This window comes from Tamandua tetradactyla, chromosome 1 (assembly GCF_023851605.1).
Source record: "Tamandua tetradactyla isolate mTamTet1 chromosome 1, mTamTet1.pri, whole genome shotgun sequence".
Lineage (NCBI taxonomy): Eukaryota > Metazoa > Chordata > Mammalia > Pilosa > Myrmecophagidae > Tamandua > Tamandua tetradactyla.
Genome location: NC_135327.1, coordinates 71144784 through 71166216, shown reverse-complemented (window position 1 = coordinate 71166216; position 21433 = coordinate 71144784). Strand labels below are relative to the sequence as shown.

General features: G+C 37.8%; 1 pseudogene; it reads left to right on the top strand.

Moving 5' to 3' along the window:
• The first annotated feature begins 20145 nt into the window (after positions 1–20145).
• LOC143653555 (U6 spliceosomal RNA) lies at positions 20146–20245 on the top strand (annotated as a pseudogene).
• The last annotated feature ends 1188 nt before the right edge of the window (positions 20246–21433 follow it).

Here is a 21433-nt window from a genome sequence, read left to right as displayed (position 1 = left end):
TACAGGCACAAGATAGAAGAAACTCACCAAAACCAGGAAAAGAATCCTCTTCCTCCTACAGTGTCCCTTCACCACCTTCTACTGACAAAGGTTAGCATTGTGCCTACTGGCAAAGAAGAAGTGTTTACAGGGTCCAGGTTCAAGTACCCCAATATAGAGCAAAGAAGAGCACATTCAGAGCTAAGACGTAAAAAAGCAAAAAAAAAAAAAAAAAAAACAGGCATCCATATCCATACATCCTAAATATTTTTGTTTCAATAAATCAGTCATATTAATACCATTTAATATTGAACACGTCATCATCTTTTCTTCCACTTTGGATTTTTCAATAAAATACTGACCTACTTGCTTAATTGTCTATCATTCCATTATATTACCAAGACTTTGAGAGCAAGACATGTTACTTTAAGATTTTTACAAATAATCAAGCTTTTAATTATAATACATAATAATACAGATATTCCATAAATGTTTAAGTGATAGGTATTGAAGAAAGATAACTGTATTTAATATCTGCTGTTAGTTTTTAAGGGCTTTTATTCTCATCACATAAACTGAAAAAATATTATTTGATAAATAAATGTGAATTTTTTTTAAAGTGGCTATACCTTCAAGGATTCTTAAAAAAATAAAGAGGTTCAATTTCATCCACCTCAAGTAGAAAACTTTTTAAAACCAATTTTATTGTTTTCCAAAATTTTAATGAAGGAAAAACTAAGAGGAGCTTGCCAACATATTCGCCTACGTGAAGTCATGAAAGAGTTGGGTCAGATATTACACTGGAGCTAAAAACATTAAGTGCACTGAACCTTTCCTTCACTCCTCATTCCCTTGCCTGGGATGCTCGAGCCCACCCTCAGCCTTGCAGCATTGGTCTCAGGTTCTTCTCGTCTCCTTTTACTCCTTGTTGTTTCCACCTGAAAGCAGAGGTGGAGGCTGGAGGTGGTAGGGGTGGAGGTTCTCATTGCCCCTGTAAGTCCTGTCATTGTTTTTTTGTTTTTATTTATTTATTTATTTATTTTTTTATTAACGGAAAGAAAGAAAAAAAAGAAAAAAAAAAGAAATTAACACAACATTTAGAAATCATACCGTTCTACATATGCACTCAGTAATTCTTAACATCATCACATAGATGCATGATCATCGTTTCTTAGTACATTTGCATCGGTTTAGAGGAACTAGCAACACAACAAAAAAATATATAAAATGTTAATATAGAGAAAAGAAATAAAAATAGTAATAATAGTAAAAAACAACAAAAAAAACCCCTATAGCTCAGATGCAGCTTCATTCAGTGTTTTAACATGATTACTTTACAATTAGGTATTATTGTGCTGTCCATTTTTGAGTTTTTGTATCTAGTCCTGTTGCACAGTCTGTATCCCATCAGCTCCAATTACCCATTATCTTACCCTGTTTCTAACTCCTGCTGAACTCTGTTACCAATGACATATTTCAAGTTTATTCTCGAATGTCGATTCACATCATTGGGACCATACAGTATTTGTCTTTTAGTTTTTGGCTAGACTCACTCAGCATAATGTTCTCTAGGTCCATCCATGTTATTATATGCTTCATAATTTTATCCTGTCTTAAAGCTGCATAATATTCCATCGTATGTATATACCACAGTTTGTTTAGCCACTCGTCTGTTCATGGACATTTTGGCTGTTTCCATCTCTTTGCAATTGTAAATAACGCTGCTATAAACATTGGTGTGCAAATGTCCGTTTGAGTTTTTGCCCTTAATTCCTTTGAGTAGATTCCCAGCAATGGTATTGCTGGGTCGTATGGCAATTCTATATTCAGCTTTTTGAGGAACCGCCAAATTGCCTTCCACAGTGGTTGCACCATTTGACATTCCCACCAACAGTGGATAAGTGTACCTCTTTCTCCGCATCCTCTCCAGCACTTGTCATTTTCTGTTTTCTTGATAATGGCCATTCTGGTGGGTGTGAGATGATATCTCATTGTGGTTTTGATTTGCATTTCTCTAATGGCCAGGGACATTGAGCATTTCTTCATGTGCTTCTTGGCCATCCGTATTTCCTCTTCTGGTAGGTGTCTGTTCAAGTCTTTTTCCCATTTTGTAATTGGGTTGGCTGTCTTTTTGTTGTTGAGTTGAACAATCTCTTTATATATTCTGGATACTAGACCTTTATCTGATATGTCATTTCCAAATATTATCTCCCATTGTGTAGGCTGTCTTTCTACTTTCTTGATGAAGTTCTTTGATGCACAAAAGTGTTTAATTTTGAGGAGCTCCCATTTATTTATTTCTTTCTTCAGTGCTCTTGCTTTAGGTTTAAGGTCCATAAAACCACCTCCAGTTGTAAGATTCATAAGATATCTCCCTACATTTTCCTCTAACTGTTTTATGGTCTTAGACCTAATGTTTAGATCTTTGATCCATTTTGAGTTAACTTTTGTATAGGGTGTGAGAGATGGGTCTTCTTTCATTCTTTTACATATGGATATCCAGTTCTCTAGGCACCATTTATTGAAGAGACTGTTCTGTCCCAGGTGAGTTGGCTTGACAGCCTTATCAAAGATCAAATGTCCATAGATGAGAGGGTCTATATCTGAGCACTCTATTCGATTCCATTGGTCGATATATCTATCTTTATGCCAATACCATGCTGTTTTGACCACTGTGGCTTCATAATATGCCTTAAAATCCGGCATCGCGAGACCTCCAGCTTCGTTTTTTTTCCTCAAGATGTTTTAGCAATTCGGGGCACCCTGCCCTTCCAGATAAATTTGCTTATTGGTTTTTCTAATTCTGAAAAATAAGTTGTTGGGATTTTGATTGGTATTGCATTGAATCTGTAGATCAGTTTAGGTAGGATTGACATCTTAATTATATTTAGTCTTCCAATCCATGAACACGGTATGCCCTTCCATCTATTTAGGTCTTCTGTGATTTCTTTTAGCAGTTTTTTTATAGTTTTCTTTATATAGGTTTTATGTCTCTTTGGTTAAATTTATTCCTAGGTATTTTATTCTTTTAGTTGCAATTGTAAATGGGATTCGTTTCTTGATTTCCCCCTCAGCTTGTTCATTACTAGTGTATAGAAAAGCTACAGATTTTTGAATGTTGATCTTGTAGCCTGCTAATTTGCTGTACTCATTTATTAGCTCTAGTAGTTTTGTTGTGGATTTTTCCGGATTTTCGACGTATAGTATCATATCGTCTGCAAACAGTGATAGTTTTACTTCTTCCTTTCCAATTTTGATGCCTTGTATTTCTTTTTCTTGTCTAATTGCTCTGGCTAGAACTTCTAACACAATGTTGAATAATAGTGGTGAAAGTGGACATCCTTTTCTTGTTCCTGATCTTAGGGGGAAAGTTTTCAATTTTTCCCCATTGAGGATGATATTAGCTGTGGGTTTTTCATATATTCCCTCTATCATTTTAAGGAAGTTCCCTTGTATTCCTATCTTTTGAAGTGTTTTCAACAGGAAAGGATGTTGAATCTTGTCAAATGCCTTCTGTGCATCAATTGAGATGATCATGTGATTTTTCTGCTTTGATTTGTTGATGTGGTGTATTACATTAATTGATTTTCTTATGTTGAACCATCCTTGCATACCTGGGATGAATCCTACTTGGTCATGATGTATAATTCTTTTAATGTGTTGTTGGATACGATTTGCTAGAATTTTATTGAGGATTTTTGCATCTATATTCATTAGAGAGATTGGTCTGTAGTTTTCTTTTTTTGTAATATCTTTGCCTGGTTTTGGTATGAGGATGATGTTGGCTTCATAGAATGAATTAGGTAGTTTTCCCTCCACTTCGATTATTTTGAAGAGTTTGAGGAGAGTTGGTACTAATTCCTTCTGGAATGTTTGATAGAATTCACATGTGAAGCCATCTGGTCCTGTACTTTTCTTTTTAGGGAGCTTTTGAATGACTAATTCAATCTCTTTACTTGTGATTGGTTTGTTGAGGTCATCTATTTCTTCTTGAGTCAAAGTTGGTTGTTCATGTCTTTCCAGGAACCCGTCCATTTCATCTAAATTGTTGTATTTATTAGTGTAAAGTTTTTCATAGTATCCTGTTATTACCTCCTTTATTTCTGTGAGGTCAGTAGTTATGTCTCCTCTTCGATTTCTGATCTTATTTATTTGCATCCTCTCTCTTCTTCTTTTTGTCAATCTTGATAAGGGCCCATCAATCTTATTGATTTTCTCATAGAACCAACTTCTGGTCTTATTGATTTTCTCTATTGTCTTCATGTTTTCAATTTCATTTATTTCTGCTCTAATCTTTGTCATTTCTTTCCTTTTGCTTGCTTTGGGATTAGTTTGCTGTTCTTTCTCCAGTTCTTCCAAGTGGACAGTTAATTCCTGCATTTTTGCCTTTTCTTCTTTTCTGATAAAGGCATTTAGGGCAATAAATTTCCCTCTTAGCACTCACTGCCTTTGCTGCATCCCATAAGTTTTGATATGTTGTGTTTTCATTTTCATTCGCCTCTAGGTATTTGCTAATTTCTCTTGCAATTTCTTCTTTGACACACTTGTTGTTTAAGAGTGTGTTGTTGAGCCTCCATGTATTTGTGAATTTTCTGGCACTCCACCTATTATTGATTTCCAACTTCATTCCTTTATGATCCGAGAAAGTGTTGTGTATGATTTCAATCTTTTTAAATTTGTTAAGACTTTCTTTGTAACCCAGCATATGGTCTATCTTTGAGAATGATCCATGAGCACTTGAAAAAAAGGTGTATCCTGCTGTTGTGGGATGTAATGTCCTATAGATGTCTGTTAAGTCTAGCTCATTTATAGTAATATTCAGATTCTCTATTTCTTTATTGATCCTCTGTCTAGATGTTCTGTCCATTGATGAGAGTGGTGAATTGAAGTCTCCAACTATTATGGTATATGTGTCTATTTCCCTTTTCAGTGTTTGCAGTGTATTCCTCACGTATTTTGGGGCATTCTGGTTCGGTGCATAAATATTTATGATTGTTATGTCTTCTTGTTTAATTGTTCCTTTTATTAGTATATAGTGTCCTTCTTTGTCTCTTTTAACTGTTTTACATTTGAAGTCTAATTTGTTGGGTATTAGTATAGCTACTCCTGCTCTTTTCTGGTTGTTATTTGCATGAAATATCTTTTCCCAACCTCTCACTTTCAACCTATATTTATCTTTGGGTCTAAGATGCGTTTCCTGTATACAGCATATAGAAGGATCCTGTTTTTTAATCCATTCTGCCAGTCTATGTCTTTTGATTGTAGAATTCAGTCCATTAACATTTAGAGTAATTACTGTTTGGATAATTTTCCTCTACCATTTTGTCTTTTGTATTATATATATCATATCTGACTTTCCTTCTTTCTACACTCTTCTCCATATCTCTCTCTTCTGTCTTTTTGTATCTGACTCTAGTGCTCCCTTTAGTATTTCTTGCAGAGCTGGTCTCTTGGTCACAAATTCTCTCAGTGACTTTTTGTCTGAGAATGTTTTAATTTCTCCCTCATTTTTGAAGGACAATTTTGCTGGATATAGGAGTCTTGGTTGGCAGTTTTTCTCTTTTAGCAACTTAAATATATCATCCCACTGTCTTCTAGCTTCCATGGTTTCTACTGAGAAATCTACACATAGTCTTATTGGGTTTCCCTTGTATGTGATGGATTGCTTCTCTCTCACTGCTTTCAAGATCCTCTCTTTCTCTTTGACCTCTGACATTCTAACTAATAAGTGTCTTGGGGAATGCCTATTTGGGTCTAATCTCTTTGGGGTGTGCTGCACTTCTTGGATCTGTAATTTTAGGTCTTTCATAAGAGTTGGGAAGTTTTCAGTGATAATTTCTTCCATTAGTTTTTCTCCTCCTTTTCCCTTCTCTTCTCCTTCTGGGACACCCACAACACGTATATTTGTGCGGTTCATATTGTCCTTGAGTTCCCTGATACCCTGTTCGAATTTTTCCATTCTTTTCCGGATAGTTTCTGTTTCTTTTTGGAATTCAGATGTTGTATCCTCCAAATCACTAATTCTTTCTTCTGTCTCTTTAAATCTATCATTGTAGGTATCCATTGTTTTTTCCTTCTTTTCTACTTTGTCCTTCACCTCCATAAGCTCTGTGATTTGTTTTTTCCGTTTTTCTATTTCTTCTTTATGTTCAGCCCATGTCTTCTTCATGTTCTCCCTCAATTTATCGATTTCGTTTTTGAAGAGGTTTTCCATTTCTGTTCGTATATTCAGCATTAGTTGTCTCAGCTCCTGTATCTCATTTGAACTATTGGTTTGTTCCTTTGACTGGGCCATATTTTCAATTTTCTGAGCGTGATCCGTTATCTTCTGCTGGTGTCTGGGCATTTAGTCAGATTTCCCTGAGTATTGGACCCCACAGGTTGTAAGATTTTTCTGTGAAATCTCTGGGTTCTGTTTTTCTTATCCTGCCCAGTAGGTGGCGCTCATGGCACATGTTTGTCTACGGGATCCACCAGTAAATGTTGCTGTGGGTCCTTTAACTCTGGAAAACTCTCACCGTAGGGGACGTTTGGCAGCCGAAGCATCTTGAAAGAGTGCCAGCCGGCCTGGGGGTCCGAACGCGGGGAGGGTCGCCGGCCGCCGCAGCACGTGAGAGCGCCCAACCAAATTTCCTAGTCGGCCCGGGGCGCCAAGCGTGGCGGAAGGGTGCCAGCTGTCGCAGCCCGGGAGAGTGCACTGTTCCCAGGCGGACTGGGGAGTCATGTGTTTGGAAGGGACCCCCTGGTCACCGTTCTCCACAGTCTGGGGATTTCTGACCCAACTCTTTCAGTTGGTCCGGGGGGCCTCGCGTGGTGGGGGCACCAGCCGCCGCGGCCTGAGGGGACCGCCTGCCCAATTCTGCCAGCTGGCCTGGGAAGGAGGAAGGGAGGGACTCCGGCCGCTTGCCGTCCCGCCCAGGAAAGCCCGCGTCCCTCGGCGATCTCACCGGAGCTGGTTCTCCCAGACAGTCAGCCGTTCCAGGATGGGGTACGCTGTCCTTCTGATCTCCGTCGTGGCTCTGGGAGCTGCTCTGTATTGTCTCCACTCCCCCAGTAGCTGTTCTGGAGGAGGAAAGGTGAGGGCGACAAGACTGTCGAGGTTGGTAGCGGAGGAGCCGGTGAAGGCGGAAGAGGGCACCGTGGTGGTTGGAGAGCCGCCGGAGCAGGAGGGGGAAGAGGGGAGAAGGAGGGCGGGCCGACGGAGAAAGAGAGGGGAGAAGGAGGGCCCCTGTCATTGTTTTTTATTACTTTTATTACTGCCTTCTCAGTCATCAATTTGCCATCCCTAATTCTTGTCAGTGTTTTCACTTACTCAAACTAGTCATGCCTCCTTTCCCTTATCAACATATGTTCTTTCTCTGGGCAAGGTCTCTGGTTTAGATATCAGAAAGCCAGAATCTAATTCGCAAAATTGATTATAGGGCCATGGGACAATGGGTCAGTGGCAGAATTCTTGCCTGCCATGCCAGAGACCCAGGTTCAATTCCCGGTGCCTGCCCATGCAGAAAACAAAATTCATTATAAACAGCAGTAGTTTATGAAAAGGTTTACTGATGCTGAAGAAATTTAATGAGCATACTTTGTAATGATTATTCATAATGTACTTGGTGAATACTGTATGTAGGAGGCCTAGCAGATTATGATGTTAGAGGGAGTATGACTTTAGACTATGGTTTAAGAACTGAATTTTCTACTTCTGGGTTTCTTTGGGCAAGGCCCTGTGTTCCCTTAAAGCTCAAATTCCTCATTTATAACTAAGAATGCTCATAGTTCATCTACCACCTTCAGCAGGTTTGTATGAAAATTAATATCTCCAACAGGGTTGAAGTTTTACTGGTCCTGTATTCTGCACATCAGGAAGTCTTTTTAAAAAGAATTTTGGTAATACTAAGATCCTGCTAGCTCTTTGTACAGCCAAGATCCTACTCCCATTTTACTAATAGTGGAAAACTCAATTTAGTCTAATCTGGTACACTTCATCTGATTCTGTCGTTATTTAAATTCAAGTATCATTATCTCAATCACTGTCCAATTCAAAATCTACTCCTCACTGATTTCATCCCTTCTCAAGGGTTTCCTCTTTCCCCTCCTTCTGGGGCTGCTTCTGCATTACAGGGTTTCTGGGTCATGTGGGGAGGATGGAATCTGCCCACATGACTGGCTTCAGAGCAGCAGGGCCAGGGAAAGGTGTGTCTTTGGTTCTTTCTTCCTTAGCTGCAGGCCACTGCTATTGTTGTCATCACCAGGTTGGGGCCTGGCATAGGTGGCTGCAGTGACAACTATCAGCCAATATGAGTGGGTCTGATGTCATGGTCTCTGTCTAGTGTGGTCTCAGCCAGCACTTGACTTCACCCCAGCCCTACCTTGTGTAGGACTGTGAAGGGAAGTAGCTTCCACAGTCAAGCTTGCCAGGCAGTGCCGCAGCTCCAGCTCTTCGAATGACCTTCTCCAGATGGGAATGAGAAATCCATTCCCTATTTTCAGAAACACTCCTCAAATTCACCCTTCTGCAGGGGTGATTGAGAATGAGGGAAAGGCACCTCTAAACTTGTTTGCCACCCACAACACTAATAAGGAAAAAATGAAGCAGACAAATACTCCTCTGTTGCCCCACCTTCCTTTTTTTCCAAACTCTTTTATGCTCTTTATGCCTTCTATCTAGTTTACCAGTAATGTGGAATGAAAAAAAAAATGTTCCTGGATTTTATATTTTCCTAATTACTTTGTGATTGAAAAGATGATTGTGGGGCAGGCCACGGTGGCTCCGCAGGTAAGAGTGCTTGCCTGCCATGCCCAAGAACCCGGGTTCGATTCCCGGTTCCTGCCCATGTTAAAAAAAAAAAAAAAAGATTGTGATTGTTTTAAACCAGAAAATCCTGCTCTTAAAAAGAGCATCCGCCCCTGTGGGTGTGAACCCATGGTGAATAGGACCTCTGGGGAGAGGGGTCTTGGGTTGAGATATGAGTCACCCCATTCAGGGTGACATAGAAGCTGACAGAAAAGGACACACACAGAAGCTCAGAAAGAAAACCACAGATGTAGTAGCCAGGAGCTGAAAGCAACGGAGAGAAGATATGGCAGTTGCTTGCCAAGCATCTTGTCACGTGACAGAGGAGCCCAGGATCACCTGCTGATGCCTTGACTTGGACATTTTCACAGCCTCAGAACTGTAAACGTATAAACTTATAAATTCCCATTGTAAAAGCCAACCCTTTGGGTGGTATCTACATTTCAGCTGCTTTAACAAAGCTGTTTGAACCTGAGAGATTAAGTGGATTTTATGAGGGTGTTTTAGTATCATAGGCGTCTCAAGAAAATACCACGAAATTGTTGCCTTAAACAATGAGAATGTATTTGCTCATAGTTTGAGGTTGGGAAAAAGTCTAAATCAAGGGGACTTCACCATGATGCTTTCTTCCTGAATACCAGCTTTCTAGAGCTGCCTGCTAGTGACCATTGGATTCTCTGTCACATGGCAATGCACATGGATGCATCTCTTCCTTTTCTTCCAAGTTCCACTGATTTCAGCTTCTGGCTGCTTTCTCTGTGGTTTTTTCTCTCTGATGTCTCAATTCATTCCATTTATAAAGGACTCCGGTAATGGGATTAAGTCCCATCCTGATTGAACTGAGCCACACACACCCTTACTGAAGTAAACTCACCAATAGGTCCTACTTAGAGTGAGCTTTTAGGTTTAAGAACATGTTTTCCAGGGGCACATACGTCTTCAAATCACCGCAGATGTTTAGGCTGGGTGAAGGGAAAACAGATTCTTTACTGGTAGCTTCAAGGTATTGCCACAAATATTGATTATAACTAAGTGAACGGAATTTATAAAAGATAAAATGCTGTAAAGGTAACAAATGAAAGGGTTTATAAATAGATCAGTTAAAAGCAAGAACATATGTTACTAAATGTATCTCATTAATGATTGTCTGGGATCATAATGGGGGGTTTGGGATTTCCTTGGTGTCAGAAGCATAGAAAACTTTGCACCATTTGTTAATTTGTGTGTACATGATAGATAATTTATGTACGTTTCTAATCTATCAATACAGATTACAGAGAAGGCTCAGTGTATTCAGTGGTGAAATTAAAGGTCTCACACTCTAAAAACAACGCAAAAAGATCTAACATTCTGCCCAAAAAGACATCTTCCCTTCCGGGAAGGAAGCCCCAGTGACAAGCTCACTTCTCCATGGCAATAGTTTTGTTTAACATATAAGTCTGAGTAGTTATAAGGGACGATATTAAAAATAGAAAATATTTTCCTATTTTACTTAATGCAAGTGTGATTTAGTAAGTTTGTTGTTGTTGTTATTTTGTTTTGTTTTGTTTTGTTTTGCATTCAGGAAGAACTATCCATAGCATTTTTCTCTCTGAGCTGACCTTCATAAGGTTGATAAAAATAACTCACGATTCTGCCATAAACATGGGGCTTGGCTTTAATTAAGTTACTGCAAATCACTGGGGCTTCCTTACTATGCATGCCTGTTAAAATTTATAAACTAATGAACTGTTGGAAAATAACTGAAATGAGGCATGAAGTTAGCTTCATAATGACTTTTAATCCTCGTTAGCCTAAATTTGCTACTGCTTTCTTACCAATATGTTAGTGTATATTTTATGGAGTGAATAAATGCCTTGCACCTTCAATTCTAATTCATGCATGTCATTTTTTATATGAAACAATATGTATAATTTTTATTGTACCTTGTCAAATTTAGGCACTAATTAACACTATTATGGGCTGCAGGAAGGCATTCAAGCCTGAATACATTAGTCATTAATTTTAACAGCTAGGAGGCAAGGACTGCATAAAAAGAAGACCTGAAGACATATCAGAGTTCAGCATTTCACGAGGAGACGTTATTGTTGTTCATAATAAACTCTTCACCAGTGAGGGACTGAAGGCAATTTGGCAAAACCAACATCAGCTGAGCATTGGCTTTAATGGAAAAATGACATAAAATCAATCACTATCATCAAGAATCTTATTCTAGAGAACATTAAACAACAAACATAACATTAAAGAATGAGCCAATATGTTTGTGAATCAATTGCCTGCCAAATGTGTTCACACATTTTTAGTTTATAGACTTAATAACAAGTCATACAAAACTGGTTTGGATTTTGAAAGATTTGATAGCTGTAAAAGTTTATTTTCAAACAATTAAGCTCGCAAATCATAAGTTCCTCACACTTACATAAGGCTAAATATGCACTTAATATGTCTTCTTATTTCTAGTGTTCTAACTATAAAATGTTAACATATAGAAAGTTAAATTATTTCTTTTTATAGTTCTTCCATCCTAAACATCCAATATTTTATCTACATGCATACATTTTAATAGTTGGAATTATAGCTTATATACACATTTTCATTTGAACGTACAACTTAGCATGTGTTTCTAAACATGTTTCATGTGTCAAAATTATTTCATACTTATTTATTTAAATTTAGCATGAACTTTGTCATGAACTATGCTAAATTCTAAATCTAACATGATATATAAACAATCCACATTTCTTAATTTTGCTTGTTTTCTGTAGTTTTACTGCTATTATAGATATGAATTCAACCAGCATATTCATGCCCAAAAGATTTTTCTTTCTTCCTACTATATTTTTTCAAATAACTTATTGAAAAGGATAATGGAGTTTAAAAATGTGAAAGATTTTAGAGTCCCCTTGCTGCATTATGATGAATGAATTCACAATTATTCCAATTTACGCCAGTGGTAAATTAATGCTCTCAAATCTTATCATGTATGGATATTATTATTGAACTTGCAACATCTGTTGGGAGATGTTAACATTTTTCACCCAAGGCTAGATGTTCGAATAGGATAAAATATTAAACTTTGTCCATTGCTTCATAATATTGGATCACAGAAGGAAAACACTTCTTTATACCAAGGAGAGAGAAATTTTTTGAGGTGAAGGTCACTTATTTGCAATAAGAGAAAGTGTAATTGAGTATATAAGTTTATTTTTTTATTAAAAAAAGAAAAAACATCGATCTGCTAATAAAATTCTCTAAATAATTGATAAAGAGAAGAAAGCAGAGATGAACAGAAGAGAAAGGATAAAGGAAGATGAGAGAGATGAGAAAAAGAAAAGGCTATAGGAAAAAGAAATTGAATAATTGAGTTAAGGAAATGGTTGAGGTGAAAGAGACATGAAGAAGTCACCAACAGACAAGAGATCAGCAGAGAAAGGGAATTATATTACAATTCTCTTTATCCATTTCCCAGTATCTCTCTAAACATACCTTTAGGATGTAATTTAATGCAAAATAAGAAAAGAATCCCTTTGGCCAGCATAATCTGGGGATCTTAGATAAACTATATGACAATACACACCACAGGTGTCAGGTAATATGAAAGTACTGAACTGACAAACAGTACATGATTCCCAAATATTTAAAGAGCTCAACTTTTATATTCACTTCTGTAGTTGTTTCCCCATCAACTCTGTCCATTCTCAAAACAACGCTATAACAGCAAGCATTCATAAAGGTGGAGTAGAGCAAATCATTTTTAGCTACACTTTGTCCTTAATCCTGAAAACTCTTATCTCACCTCATCTGTTCAAAAAAGAGTCATTATAAAATCTCTCATCAAACTGCGATTATTTGAAAATCTGAATTAATATTCCAAATAAGTGATAAGACAAGCATTGCTCACCTGTCTGGAAGTTGTTGGGAGTTTCAGACACAGGCTTGTATCAAAATGTCTCTTAATTCATTAGCTAGGAATGAAAGCACAGGGAAAGCCATCAACACATGGATGCTCATTTAAAATCATCATACTTTAACAGGTAGAGAACTCACTCACTACCTTTTTTTTATTATCTGGACTTTGTGATGGTTAATTTTATGTGTCAACTTGGCTAGGTTATGGTACCCAGTTATTTAGTCAAGCATAGCTAGATATTGCTTGAAGATAGTCTATGCAGATGGTTAATAACTGCAATCAGTTGTCTTTAAATAAAGGTTGTTACCCTTGATTATGTGGGTGAATTTCAAATTATTTGAAGCAATTAAAAGGAAAAATAGGTGGTTCAGTTTGCTGAAGATGCTGGAATGCAATATGCCAGAAATGGGTTGTCATTTTCAATGGGAATTTATTAGGTCACAAATTTACAGTTTCAGGACCATGAAAATGTTCAAATTAAGACCCAAGAAGAAAATACCTTCTTGGAAGAAAGGCTGCTAGCATGTGGGGTTTCTCTGTCACATGGGAAGGAACATGGCAACGTCTACTGGTCATTCTCTTCAAAAATGCCTCTGGGCTTCTGTGTGTCCTTGCTTATCTCTCCTAGGGTGTTTCTGTTTCTGAGCTCTCTATCTCTTTCTTTCTAAATTCTCTTAAAAGACTCCAATAAAGCATTAAGACCCACCTTGTATTGGGTGGGTCACATCCCCATGGAAACAACCTAATCAAAAGGTCCCACCCACAACAGGTCTGCCCCCACAAGAATGGATTAAAAGAATGTATGTTTTTCTGGGGTACATAACAGATTTAAATCAACACAACAGTTTCCCAGAAAAGGAAAAAAAATCTGTCTAAAGCATAAAATCCTGTCTGAGTTTCTAGCCTGCCCTGCAGATTTTGGACTTACCACAAAATCACATGAGCCAATTCCACAAAATAAATGTCTTTAGATAAATGTGCGTGTTTGTTTGTTTGATGATTGGGTTCAGGTGTCAATTTGGCTAGGTGATGGAGCCCAGTTATCTGGTCAGGCAAGCACTGTCCTAACTGTTACTGCAAGCATATTTCATGGCTGGTTGATAAACTAGAAGGTTGTTTTATTAAATCACCAGTCAATTGATAGCATCTGTGACTGATTACATCTACAATCAACTAAGGGTATGCCTTCTACAAGTGAGAGAAACCAATCAGTTGGATTTGATCCAATCAGTTGAATAATGTTAAGGGAGAAGAGTAAATTTTCACTGCTTTTTCAGCCAGCCAGCCTCTCCTGTGGAATTAGATACCCTTCGTTGGAGTGGCCAGCCTCAAGGCCTGCCCTGCAGATTTTGGACTCTTGCATTCCCATGTTTGTGTGAGACACCTTTATAAATCTCATATTCAGAGATATCTCCTGTTGGTTCTGTTACTCTAGAAGACCCTGACTAATACAGTGTGTGATTATTTTTTGTTCTGTTTCCCTTGCAAACCTTGATTGATGCACACCTCAAATGCAAAATCAAGTCTTCGTATTCCCCCAGTTCCTCCTATATTGTCATCACTGGTCTGCACAAGCCTCTTCTCTTGTCGTGCATGTGTGTGCCTGTGTGTGTGTTCCGTTGTGCTACTTTTCCTACTCCCGTTCCCCTTCCCTTCCCCTAGGAAATCATCCTAATGTGACGCTCAGTTGCTGGACACCATTGTGGCCAGAGTAATCATAGGTTTTCTTATGTTTAGCATTACTTTGATTAGTCAGTGCCTTTTCCAAGAGTTCTCTTAAATGTTTTGAATATTGTCTTATGTATATACTTTATGCTTATGGGTTTTTATCCAATGCATATTGTTTGGTATATGTGCATTTTTTTATTTTATGGGATGGAAGTACGCACACCAACAATTCTATTTTTTACTTTGTTCACCCAGCACTAGGCTTTAAGATCCATCCATGTTAAATGTGAACAATTAATACATTTCTTCTATCTGTTGGGCAACAGATGCCACTTGGTATGCTTGTAAGACCCCCTCCACTGAGCCAATGTATCCATCTCTTAGCTACTAGAAATGTTGGTTGCTAAGGTCTCACATGTGCATTCTTCCCCAAAGCAATGCCATTAGCTTATGGTGACCACATTGTGACAAAGATGCAAGAGATTATAGCCTCTTCTAACTGCCAGTAACACGACCAATGCAGAGGTATAACAACCAAAGCTCCTTGCTCTGGGGCTCAGTTTATATTCCAGAGCTCCCCATGGGATAAGGCTAGGATTAGACATTTCCTGAAAACATATCTGCCTAACTCCCTCTTCTATCCTAACTGCTTCCCTCACTTTTTTACAGCTGTTTCCTGAATGTTCTCACTCAATAAGTCATAGCATGTGTATTGTGCTGGTTTGAACCTTATATACCCCAGAAGACTATGTTATTTTAATCCATTCTTGTGGGTACAGATCCACTGTGGGTGGGGCCTTTTATTAGGTTGTTTCCATGCAGATGTGAGGCACCCAATTCAAGATGAGTCTTAGTCCTTTTACTGGAGTCCTCTATGAAGAGAATGAAGATTGAAAACAAAGCAAAACACAGAGCAGGGAGATGAACCAAGTGAAGGACACACAGAGAGAGAAACATCCTGGAGTTGCTAAGAGAAGAACTGCAGGACACAGTGCTCACAGAGCTGTCCCCAAAGGAACAAACAAAGATACATGGAACCTAAAAGCAATGGCACCTGGGAGCAAAGGACCAGCAGACAACTTCCCATATGACAGAGGAAACTCAGATGCCAGCACCATTTCCTCAGAGAAGGTGTCTTCTTCTTGATGCCTTAATTTGGAGGTTTTCAAGGCATTAGAATTGTAACTTGTCACTTAACAAACCACCATTGTTAAAAGCCAACCTGTTTCTGGTATATTGCATTCTGGCAGCTTTAGCAAACTGAAATATGCATCACCATCTTAAGATCTACTTCCAAAAAGCCCCAGTTATGACACATGGTACTCTGCGCTGTGTATCAACTACACTTCAGCTGTTTGGCTGGGTTGCCTCTAACTCCCTGCCACCACAAACAACTTGAAAATCTATTTCATTTATACAGTCTCAGAGGTGAAATCATGTATGCTGCACTTAATTTAACTAAGTACTCTCAGCTTGTTCTCCTGAATGGTTGCATTAGCCAACATTCCCACTCTTGAAAGTTTAAGATCTCATCAATGAATGATGCAAAACCTATTGTAATGTTGATTCCCTTCTGCCATTGAGATTAATAATCAACAAAAATAACCTCATGTTTTGGTCTTATGCATGTATGTATTTGTTCTTACTGCTCAAACATTGGAGACCTGGGTTTGATTCCTGATGCCTGCCCATGCAGAAAAAAAAAAAAATCTGCTCAAACAATATGTGTTGTGTGTGTGTGTGTGTATTTGGGTAATAGAATGTGTTTGTTAAATTATCCAGAATGGCCCACCCACCTCTATGTAAGTTTCTCTAGCCTTCTTATTCCTTTCCCAACATTTTGATCTTTAACTCCCAAACTGGTCAGGGAAATACATATATGAAAATATATATTATTTTCAATCATTCACCTGACATTAGGTGGCCTCAATTCCACTGATATGTCCTATGGAATCATAACATACCCAGCACTGGAAATACAAAGATTAAATATTCATTTGAATATTTAAGTTGATTGAGCTAGTATTTAAATTGCTACTTGGAAATAAATCTAATCATTTGGTCCAGTTTAATAAGCAGTGTGGACAACTGCATGAGTCAGGGTTGCAGACAGCTAACCTGCCAATGAGCAAGACTGAGAGAGGTGACTGCAGGCTCATAACCCATGACAGAATGGAGCACTGCCAGAAAATGACTCATTTATCCAGATTCCCGCAGCTCCTTCTGTGTCCAGGACTGGATTAGAGTATGAGGGAGGAAAATGAACATTCTGCATTTGGACAAAGCTCCTGAGATTTTTTCTTTCTTTTAACCTTGAATTCCTTTGTCCTCTCTAGTCTACTCCAACATGATACCTTAATAAATTCTCCCTTTTTGGTGAGGGCACCACAGGAACCAGTAGTTCATAACAAAATCAAGCTGTTGTGATTCAAAGGGCCCAGTCTCTCACTAAACATTTAATGATTGCTCAATATTTTTCAGGCAACCACACTTCTCAATTTTCTTCCCTATTAGCTCATTTCACACTTCTACCCAAGACTAGATAGAATTATTTTCTCTTATCAATATAATTCCTGCATGAGTCTAAGTGCTTTATCTCTACTCTCCTCATTTGGATTTGATTATTATTATTATTATTATTGATGGTGGTAGTTTTATCATTGTTGTAATTCTTTCTTATCAGGCTAATTACTCTAATTAACAATCCTTATTTCTGCTTCTAGATTCTAACTTAGGAGCTCCAAAACACTAATTTTTAAAATATTGAATTTTTCTCATCCTGTCCCTTGAGAGTTTCATAAAGTAACTCTTGGTGGGGCTAGAGAAACTATATGTTTAAAAAAATCCATCATTTTTAATACCTTATCCATAAGCTTGCATGTTCAGACTTTCACCATGTCTTGAGCCTAACAGAGTTAGAAGAGATATCCATGAAATTTCATGCACCACCCACCAATCTGTCCCAAGCCAGTCCCCAAGCCTTAAACAGCCATAAAGATATTTTCTAACATAAGCTAAGTTATTAAAAAGCACAATGGTCTAGGACTCCAGGAATGAATACTGTTCATAGATGGAAGCCCAGAGCCTGATATTCCCTCCTTGCTCCCAACTGATCTATCCATTATGAGAAAAGTTCTGGCCAGCCAGAGCAGTAAACATTCTGTAAAACACCAGACATTCACACACATGGTAAAGGACAGTGAGTCCCTCTCCCTTTAGATTTAGCCCTTGTTCTTTACTATTCTCCTTCTTCAAACTGGACTGTGACTCCTTACCCCCAACTCACCCCAAAATGTGATCTCCCAATTACCTGGTTCTTAGAAATTAGACAAAAACCTGGATACACTACCCACCTGGTTTACACTAACACAACTAATTAGCCCTGGAAACAAATCTGAGGCTCCCAGATAACTGGATTTTGTGTCAGGTCCTGTCATTGCCTATATAGGAACCGAAATATGTGACTAATTTAATTTCTTACCATCCTGATTCCATGCTCTCTTGGCTCCCTCTGCCTCTGACCCCTCTGATTCCTTCAGCCCTGGTTGACATCCACCCAGGTCTGGTGAGTATGTTGGTGTTCCTGTCCATTTAAATGATTACAATTGTGCTGATTTGAAATGATGTATGTACCCTAGAAAAGCCATGTTTTAATCCAAATCCCATTTTGTAAAGGCAGCCATTTCTTCTAATCCCTATTCAGTATTGAATATTTGAAACTGTAATTAGATTATCTCCCTGCAGATGTAATTTGATCGAGTGGTTGTTAAACTGGATTAGCTAGGGGCATGTCTCCACCCATTTGGGTGGGTCTTGATTAGTTTCTGAACTCCTATAAAAGAGGAAATATTTTGGAGAAAGAGAGATTTCTGAGAGAGCAGAGAATGACATAGCCACGAGAAGCAGACAGTCTACCAATCAGTGACCTTTGGAGATGAAAAAGGAAAATGCCTCCTGGGGAGCTTCATGAAACAGGAAGCCAGGAGAGAAAGCTAGCAGATGACTCCGTGTTCATCATATACCCTTCCAGCTGAGAGAGAAACCCTGACACTGTTAGCCATGTCTTCTTCACTTGAGAGAGAAACCCTGAACTTCATCAGCCTTCTTGAACCAAGGTATCTTTCCCTGGATACATTAGATTAGACATTTCTATAGACTTTGTTTTAACTGGGACATTTTCTTGGTCTTAAAACTATAAACTAACAACTCACTAAATTTCCATTTTTAACAGCCACTCTGTTTCTGGTATATTACATTCTGGCAGCTAGCAAACTAGAACAACAATTGATCCAATAGTCTCACTTCTTGGGGTGTAACTTAAGAGCCTATTCCAAAATCATGACAAATAATTATCTGCAATTATATTTATTTCAATATTATTTATAAGACAAATTGAAACAGACTAATAGTCCAGCAGTAGGGGAACAATTTATTAAATGGCAGCATATTTTTAATTGGGATATCACATGACTGTTACATATGATGTCTAAGAAGAGTTTATGGACTTGAGTAAATGCCAATGGTATAATGGTTTTTGAAAAGAGCAAGGTGAGAAACTGTATATGAAATACGGCCTACATTTGAAAAAATAGAATAAAAACTATGATGAATTTTTAAGATTTGTATTTTTAATTAATTTTAGGATTATAGAAAGTTACCAAATTAGTACAAAGAGCTCTGTGATATTCCTCATGCAACCTCCTCTAATGTTAATGTATTTCATAGTCACAGTACAATGAGCAAGAATAATAAATGTTCTGAATGCTGTGATTATTGGTGATATTTTCCTTGTTATTTTTGGCTTTCAAAATTCCTAAAATGAATATGTGTTGATTCAATAATCAGAAAAAATAAAAATACTACAAAGAAAAATATCATCTCTGCTCTATGAACCACAAATGCACAATTATGTCCAATCATGCTAAGAAATATATCCTGCAGAGCTTTCAGTCACTGAGTGAAGCTTGGTTTCTGCTGTATCTTTGCCTTGGATCAAAGATGAAGCCAACGCTCATTTCTCAATTTTAGTACACACTTTTTATGTCTCCTGATGCTATCCCATCAAACCCTTTGTCAGATTTATGTAACGTCTTACCCCAAAATACCTACCTGTGTTATGAAGTCAGATCTTCCTTTCTGTTTCAACTCAGCTCTAGATATCTGTATTCTACCTCTACGGATCATATAAATCTCCCATGTACCTTAGAACACAAATATTCTCCTCACAGATTCTATTAACTCATTTAATCAGAAAATATTGCTCTGGGAAGAGGTTTGATAATTCCCTTAGGCAATTTGCATGTAATGATACTGTATCTACTTTTTTATAATTCAGTTATATTATAAAGGAAATATTATGGTAAACTTTGGGCATTTTTGCAAATAATTTGTCAAGATATTTTCAGGTATTTCTTATATGAGTTCAATTGAAAATTTAAAATATATCCTGAGATAAACACACACACACACACACACACACACACACACAGGACATTTAATCTTTTATATTTGGGACTTTGGGAATTCTTAATGCTCCCTGAGAGAAATTTTAAAAATTAGAAGTTCTAATTCTAATTAGGGCTCCAATTTTATTGATGCCCAAGTTTGGTAGAAAAGGAACAACTTTTTCTGAGAAAGAAGTGATACAAGCTTCTAGGGCTTTATTCTAAGATTCCAGTTGGTCAATAGTAGGCCATGGGACTTTTCAGTGAGGTTCTGTTATAACAGTTAGATTGTTTTCTGACCATGTTAAGGGGAACTTACTCCAAACTTTTAAACAATGGGTGAAAGATAAGTCAGAGTGCTCACTTTGGTAGTACATAAACTAAAATTGAAATGTTGCAGTGAAGATTAACATGGCTCCTACACAAGGATGATATGCAAATCTGTTTTATTTTTTTCTGTATATCCACAACTTCTCTGCTAGAAATAATGTGTGAGTGAGATAAAGTAATTTTGGGCTATGATGGGGTAACTGATATTGGACTTCCTCTCCTACTGTAAATTACACGTAAGATGGGCAAAATATAACCTAACTTCCATTCCTGATAAAAATAGCATGAAAACAGGAATAAAAAGTGTTTTAATTTCCCGACTGCTGAAACAGGTTTTATACTATGGGTTGGCTTAACAGCAGGAATTATCTCCCACTGTTTCAGAGATTAGAAAGCTTATTTCATCCCAAGTTGGTATCTTCTGGCTAGTGACAATCTTTGAGGTTCCTTGATTTTACTGTCACATGAAAATGCACATGGTGATATCTGCTTTGTCTTTGGATTCCAATGACATCCAGCTCTTGCAAATGTTCCCCTTGGCCTCTCTCTCTTTGTCCAGTTTCCTTTGTTTATAAGGACTTCAGTCATCTTGCTTTAAAGCCCACCTTAATTCAAGTTTCGCACATGTTAACCAATAACATCTTCAAAGCTCTTGTTTACACCTGCAAGATCAGGGTTCGGGACTCACACATGCCTTTCGTGGGGGACATGGTTCAATCACCAACAGAAGTAACCATCTTCAACTTAGATAAAGGTCATCTGTGCTGGTTTGAAAGGTTTATGTACCCTAAAAAAGCCATGATTTAATCCTGCCTCATGGAGGGAGCCATTTCTTTTAAACCCTATTCAGTACTGTATGTTGGAAGCTTGATTAGATTATCTCCACACAGTTGTAATTCACCCAACTGTGGATATTAACTTTTGAATAGAGGAAGATGTGACTCCATCCATTCCAGGTGGATCTTGATTAGTTTGCTGAAATCCTTTAAAAGAAACAAACATTTTTGAAGAAACCATGAAGCAGAGAGCCCATGGTTCTGCCAGAGACCTTTGGAGATAAAGAAAGAATGCATTCCCAGGGGAGCTTCATGAAATAAGAAACCTGGAGAGAAAGCTAGCAGACAGCGCCATAGCTATCATGTTCCTTTCCTGCTGAGAGAGAAACCCTGACCTTCATTGGCTTTTGTTGAATGAAGGTAACTTCTTATTGGTGCCTTAATTTGAACATTCTTATAGACTTGCTTTAACTGGGACATTTTCATGGCCTTAGAACTGATAATTTGCAACTCAATGAATTTCCCCTCTTTAAAGCCA